This window comes from Ictidomys tridecemlineatus, chromosome 8 (genome assembly GCF_052094955.1).
Source record: "Ictidomys tridecemlineatus isolate mIctTri1 chromosome 8, mIctTri1.hap1, whole genome shotgun sequence".
Lineage (NCBI taxonomy): Eukaryota > Metazoa > Chordata > Mammalia > Rodentia > Sciuridae > Ictidomys > Ictidomys tridecemlineatus.
The window spans coordinates 14,641,066-14,648,264 of record NC_135484.1 but is presented as its reverse complement, the minus strand read 5'-3'; positions in this window follow the sequence as shown (position 1 = coordinate 14,648,264).

Below are 7,199 nucleotides of genomic sequence, written 5' to 3'. Positions count from 1 at the left end.
TCTTCAGATTGGCATGCTACATTCCTTGGAGTGGCTCTACAGTTCAAGTGTGTTTAAGCTCTTAATTATTCGGACCTTGACTTTGAAATCTTCAAAGTTGTGCTGATGGAGTACTTATGTGAAGAGTGAACTGATTTTATAAGAAAAATGTACAAAAAAATAACACAGAAGTTTTAGATTGAAGTCATTGGGCTGAAACTTAACCTAGGTGTTAGAGAACTGGCCTTGGGTCAAGGTAACTATGCTTATTCTTAAGGTGAGTGAACAGTTTCCCACTCCCTACAATCTGTATAGGTTTATAGAAATAAGCCTAGAGTTAACCTCTAAAACATTCCTAAGGAATGTGCTGTCCAGAGCATCCTATTCTTTTCAAGAGCTGCTGCTTTTGAATTTATAACTAGGCCACTTGGCTGCTAATTCTCAAGGCATAGGCAGGCACACTTGACTTTTGCCAAGTATGCAAGCTATTTTGATAATTGTCAGCATCATCCAGTAGCATTATAAGGAGAGCCATACAGATGGTATCTGCTTTCTCCAACATTAGATGTAGATTTACTAAAAAGTCTGGTTATTGGGAGAGCCACAAATGCTCTGAGTTAAGTGATAAGAAAAATAAGTCACTTTTAGTGTTTACTGATTTTTCGATTTTGAAAATAAATCTGGCATATTAGGAGTTCAAAAATTGTTAACACGTTTTACATCAAAGAAAACCATTGCACAAATGTATAATCTGAGTGGATTCATCAAGTTATGCGTAAATATTTTGTGAAGTCTTGTGTTACTAAAAGTTTTGATTTTTCTTCTGAGACATAACCATAAAAATAGATACTTGCTTGTGAGGAGGAGAGTTCCTGTGTGACTTTGACAGAGGGCAGAGAACAATTTAATATTTCTGAACTTAACCTTGTATTTTTTCTTGGTTTTGGGGAAAATTTGTGAGTGTGTGCTCAGGTTGAAAATATAATTTCCTTTAACGTTGATAAGAAAGTAATTGGAGGAAGAAATGATAAATGTGGTTGAAACTCAAAACAGCCCTTTTACTAAATTTTATGAAAGATGTCCTGTTGAGTAACTTCTTAAATTAGGAAAAAGACATGTTTTTACATGTTACACTTTGAAGTCTAGGGCAGATACCATGCCTTCTGATTTATGGCAAACTTTAATGTATGAATCAGGAAAGATGTATTTTGGGAGACTCTTAATGTTTCATTGGTTTAGTCATAAAATTTTATAGAAAATGCTTGTTTTATAGTTGGTTGTTACTGAGATCATATTCCCTCAAGGAATTCCCTGTGTTTTAGGGAGATTTTTGTTTTAATGGTGTAGACCTGTAGGTATATTACATTTTCAACTGTAATTCTAGGAAACATTTTCAGTTGGTACCTACTACATACATATGTAAAACTGAAATGAAATTTTAGGAAATAGTACTTATGTGTACAATGTTTTAATCTTTTAACCATTTAATTTTTTTCATTTCATCAACTGCAAATGGGTCAGGGTCCATAGTCTGAAAAATACTGGTGTATTAGTTCTTCAGCTGTTATAAATGAGTCCCAAACTTAGTGGCTTAAAACTATAAACATGTTTTTCTCACATAGTGAGGAATCTGGAAGTAGTAAAATGGGGCGACTGTCCCAAGGTGTCTTTCATGCTGTTGCAGTTAAGATGTTGACTGGGGTTGCAGGATCTGCTTCCAAGGTGGCTCACTCTTTCTGGCAAGTCATCACTGGCTCATGGCAAATCTCAGCTCTCCATTGTATTGTATTGTATTGTATTGTATTACTTGAGTGTCCTCACAACATGGTGGAAGTTGGCTTCCCTACAGTGAGTGATCTGAGCAAGAGCAAAGAGGAAGCCACATACCATCACTTAGGCCATCATTCTAGTAAAAACAAAGCACGAATCCATCATGAAATCTCAAGGGTTTGGGTGTATTTTAATAACCATTTCAGTTTTATATTTTTCCAGTTTATAGATGAATTAGGATTGAACCAAAACCTTGCTGAAGTCAATCTGTAAGTAATTACATTAGTTAATCCCCTCACCCCCTGGCATCTAGTCTCACTCTTCTCTTAAATTTGAGGAAGTTAGGCTCAAAGAAGTTAAGTAATTAACTGGCTCAAGGCCATTCAGTCTAGTAGGAGAATTTCACAGCTTTTCTCTGACCTTTGTCATGAATAATCTGTGAACAGGTAAAGATGAAGAATTGATTGGCAAATTTTTTTAGCCTTTCTAAAGAAGTTATAATACATAACTCTTCTCTGATCTTCTAGTTTTCCGGTTCTTATGCCTTAAGTAACATACAATGCTTGCGGGGTGGGGTGGGTTCTGGATTTGTAGATTCCTCATATTAGTGCTTTTCCCACCTAACTGATTTTTGGGGGAAACAGAAAATATCTATTAAATGAAATCAGACTCAAGTAGTTCTCTAAGATTTAGTTTAGTGGTAGAAGGAGAACTCTTGAGACCCTGACATTGATAGTGTAAATGAAGCCAGGATAAATTTCTAAGGCCTGTCTTTTTTTTAACCACCTGCTCCATTAGGCTTTTCCGAGTAATGGGGGGATACAGTAAGTGATCTTAGAGAATGGGATAATGACAGCTTTTTTCTTAAAACACTTGCCATTTTCCCTCACCATTTTGATGCCTGACAGTTCATGTTTCAAAGCACTGTTTGTATGGACTTACTGGTTAGTCCTCTTCATATACCTCCATCTTGTACCCTTCACCCGAACCGTAAGCTTTTTGAGCATGCTTTTGAGTACTGAAGGGCCAAAGATGATTTATTTTTCCCATTGTAACTGAATGAAAAGATGTCTATTGTTGTAGAAAGCCTTTGGGTGTAGTTGTTAGGTGCTAGTGATATATATATATATATATATATATATGATAAGAACTAACTCTGCTCTTAATATGCTCACAGTCCAGTGGGGAGAAAAACACAAAATCATATAATATAGTTGGTTCTATTCTACAGATGTGCAAAGTACTGTGGTAGTGTAGTTGAAGTTGTATGTAAATGAATCATGAAGTTTGAACAGATTCAAGAGATGGGCTTAGTTTGGTGACATGTTGGTAGTAGTTATACATTTCTTTCCTTTATTCTTTAATGACACATTTACCTTGAATTATTTTCTTCTTGTTGGTGGGTGGCAGATTACTATCATAATTGATGAATTTGCTTGTTTTTTGGCATGTTCATTCTTGTTTTCTAGAACTGTGTGGTTCAATTCAGTAGCTGAAAGCCACACATGTTATATAAACAAATTAATTTCTAGCCACATGTGCTCAGTGGCCAAGATGAGGCTGGAGGCTATTATATTGAATTGCACAGATACTATGGAAGATTTCTGTTGTTGGAGAAAATTCTATTAATGTTGCACTACAGTTAAGTTTTACTTGTCTATATTACTTGTAGTGCACTGAGTTAGGAATAGAACAAAGGAACTCAATAATTGTTTCCTTACACTGTCAACTGGGAGAGACATACTAGTTGGTAATTATGAATAGAAGGGAGACAGTGTAGTGTGTTGTTGTAGTTAAGTAGGCTTTGGGCAGAATCATGCTCCATTCCTTGTAAACTGTTAACCTCTGAACTTAAATTTTTTTCTTTCTTTTTTTAAAACTCAAATAGGGCTACTATTTATCTTCAGAGTTTTATTAGTGAGATCCGGATCTTCAGATAAGAGAGGACTGGGAACCTGTGGCTCAGTGATAAAGACCCTGTTCAATAACCATTAAACCAGCCAAAAAAAAAAAAAGTTTTGTGAATATAAAATAGTATACACAAGAGGGTTTACTTGGTAAATAATGGGATCGTTAATATATTTTTATAATAACATGATTTTAAATAAATTTTTACAATAAAATTGGCCTTATCCCCACAAAGTTCTGTGAATTTCAAGATGGTATATACATTTTTGCTATTTCCACCAGGATGGACAGGTCTTTTACTTCAAAAGACCTCCCTGAGGTAGGTTTTTTGTTTTTTTTCTTTGGCTCTAGGATTGAATCTAGGGGTAGTGCTACCATAGAAGCATCCTTAGCCCTTTTTATTTTTGAGATAGGGTCTCTCAGAAGTTGTCCAGGCTGGCCTTGAACTTGCAATTTTGCTGCCTGAACCTCCTGAGTAGTTGGTATTACAGGTGTGTGGCCCACTAGGGTTATTTTTTCTAAGACTTGACCAAATCCTCTATCCCTAACCCTTGGCACCAACTAATTTGTTCTCTCTTTACTGTAGGTTTTGGGTTTTCTAGCATGTTGTATAAATGAAATTATACAATTTGTATCCTTTTCAGACTGGCCTCTTATTCAGCCAAGTGAAGTGAGAGAGAGAGTCATCCAGGTTGTTACAAGTATCAGTAGTTCAAGCTGCTCTTTCCCTTTTTGCTTTGGGGATCAAACCCTGGGCAGCTGGCAGAAGTGCTCAGTTATACCCCTGGGCACCACAACTGATTTTTAAGACACTTACTTTAATTTTGAAACTTATTCCTTTCCTTCTCTCCTCTTTTCTTTTTTTTTCTTCCTTACTTTTCAGGTTCTGGGAATGGAATCCAGGGCCTCAGTATAGCACATAGTAAGCAAGCACTCTACCATTGAGCTAAACCCCCAGGCCTTGAATTATAAGGTCTTAAACAAAAAAATGTGAATCTGAATTCTTGCTTATAGTTCTTTGACTTTTATTCTACTTGGGATTTTTATGTATAAAAGTGAAATCTATGGCCAGTCGTGGTGGTATGTGCCTATAATCCCAGCTACTTGGGAGGCTCAAAATTCTGGGTTAGCCTGGTCAATTTAGTGGCAACCTGTCTCAAAATTTAGAAAAGGCTGAGAATGTAGATCAGTGGCAGAATGCCCCTGGATTCAGTCCTCAGTAGTAGTGTAAAAAGAAAAAGTGAAATATATGATGAGATTTATGGATAATTTACTATAGATGGTTGTCAACTTATAGTGGTTTTAAGATTTTTCCACTTTATGATCATGTAAAAGTAATACACATTTAGTAGAAACTGAACTCAGATTTTGAATAGTGACCTTTTCCTGTGTAAGGGTATGTGGTATGATCCTCTCAGCTACAGCTTTAGTCAGCCATTCACAAGTGTGAACATTCAACTGAAACTATAGAGTGTGCTACATTCTTAAGTTAGGATGTTTGGTAAGTTAGGCATCTTGAATGCATTTTGGACTTGACATTTTAAATTTAGGATGGGGTTATTGGAGGAAGGGCTAATCCTATCATAAATAGAGGAGTATCTGTACTTACCTTGATTACATATCTGTATTGATACAAGTGTTTTTCTTTATGAAAATGATTGGTTGGTGAGGCTCTTAGTTTTTAGTAGTTGATCCATATTAAAGATCTATAGAGTTGCAGCAAAGTCCTGAGGTGAAAAAGGTGGCTTTTGAAATAAGATTAGAGTAAAATGATGTTTGAGGATAAGAGGACCAGTCATGTTTAACCCAGCATGGCTATCCAGGAAGATCCTCAGTTCCAGGCAGTCCCAGGATGGGTTGGTCAATCTCTAAAAAGAGACACCCAGAAAACCAGAGGGTTCTATCCAGCTCATCAAGTTTTATTAGTGAGCCGTAGGACTAATATTTCAAAGACTTCATTGTCACCAGGGTGCAAAATCTCCCAGGTAGTCAGAACCCAAGCCACAAGTGGACTTCTGGATTAAGATCCACATCTTGAATTTAATGTTTTGTGGTTAGTAGGGGTTTTAGGTTTGATTCATGACAATCATTTTGTTAGTTTGCTGCACTGTGTAAGTCTTTGATAAGTTCAAGAAGCAGTCTAATTCGTTTTTTTTATATTAGCAGTTTAAAAAGTTGTTATGATGATAAGTAAATTCCCAAGTTTTTTTTTTAAACCCTGAAGTTATCCATACTTGGAATTTTTTTAAATGACTATTAATTTTTTTGTGTGATGCCAAGGATTGAACCCAGTGACTAACTTGTGCTAGACAAGTGCTTTACCACTGAGCTACAATTCCAGCCCCAGTGCCCGAGTCGTGTGTGTTAAAAGTTGAGTTTATACTTAATGAGAATCTTTCCTGTTTTGAGTTTTAAAATCCATATGATGTCTAAACTTAAATTATTTTAAGTTCTATAACTTAATCTGTTCCCTTTCTTGACTTTTCATGCTGCCTTTTCTATAGATTTGCTGAGTACCTGTCCGTAAGTAGACTACATAGTTGCTTACTGGCTTCCCGCTGCCTTTTTAGACCACAAACTGGAAAGCAAGGGTCCTCTCTCATATCTTCACCACTATATCTTGGAGCTAAGAGTAGGTACACTGAAACTTCTAATAAATATTTGTTGAATTGGATGAAGGAATGAATGAGTAGGTTTTATAATGCGGCATGATTTCCAGATTACTACTGTTTTTTTTTTTTTTGTACTAGGGATTGAACCTGGGAACACCACCGAGGCATCCCCAGCCTTTTATTTAGGGATAGGATCTCGCTAAGTTGCTTAGGGCCTCACTAAATTGCTGAGATTATAGGCATGTACCACCACTTCTGGCAAAACATTTCTGTTTTCAAGGAAGCATTTAGACTAGTTTTGTTTCAAAATTGTGCAGAGGGGATAGAAATATGGCTTTTGGAAAAAAGCCTCAGAGGTTCTGGTACAGCAACTGTGGTTTGGAGCCCAGGAATCAGAAATACTAATGGATAGTCTGGGTGTTTGCTGAGGTACCTAGTTTGAGGACTGTGCTTTGGAAAAAACTGCTTTAAAGGTAAATAGTGAAGATAATTCATTAGTTAAGAAATGACAAAACTAGAAATGTATTGAAAGTAATCTCTTTCTTGCCTGCTGTGGAATTATTCAAGAAGGCATCCAGAATACCTGTCAGCAGCTCCTGGTACATACAGAGTATGTGGAATTCTAAAAGCCTTTTTAGGCTTGGGCTGGAGAGCCAATCCATTTTAAGCAGTGGTAAGTTCATTTTATATTTAAATGAACTCCATTATGATGCAAGATTCAGTAACTTCTATCCTTTAAGTTTAAGATTTTGTTTAAGGTGAACACATTATCTTTATTTATTTTATTTATCTCTACAGTGGTGCTGAGAATTGAACCTAGTGCCTCACATTTGCAAGGCAAGTGTTCTACCGCTGAGCTTTAACCCCGGCCCCATTAAGTTTTAGTCTTAATGTTACTTAAAAGATTCAAAGGGGGATTCTAGAAATTTG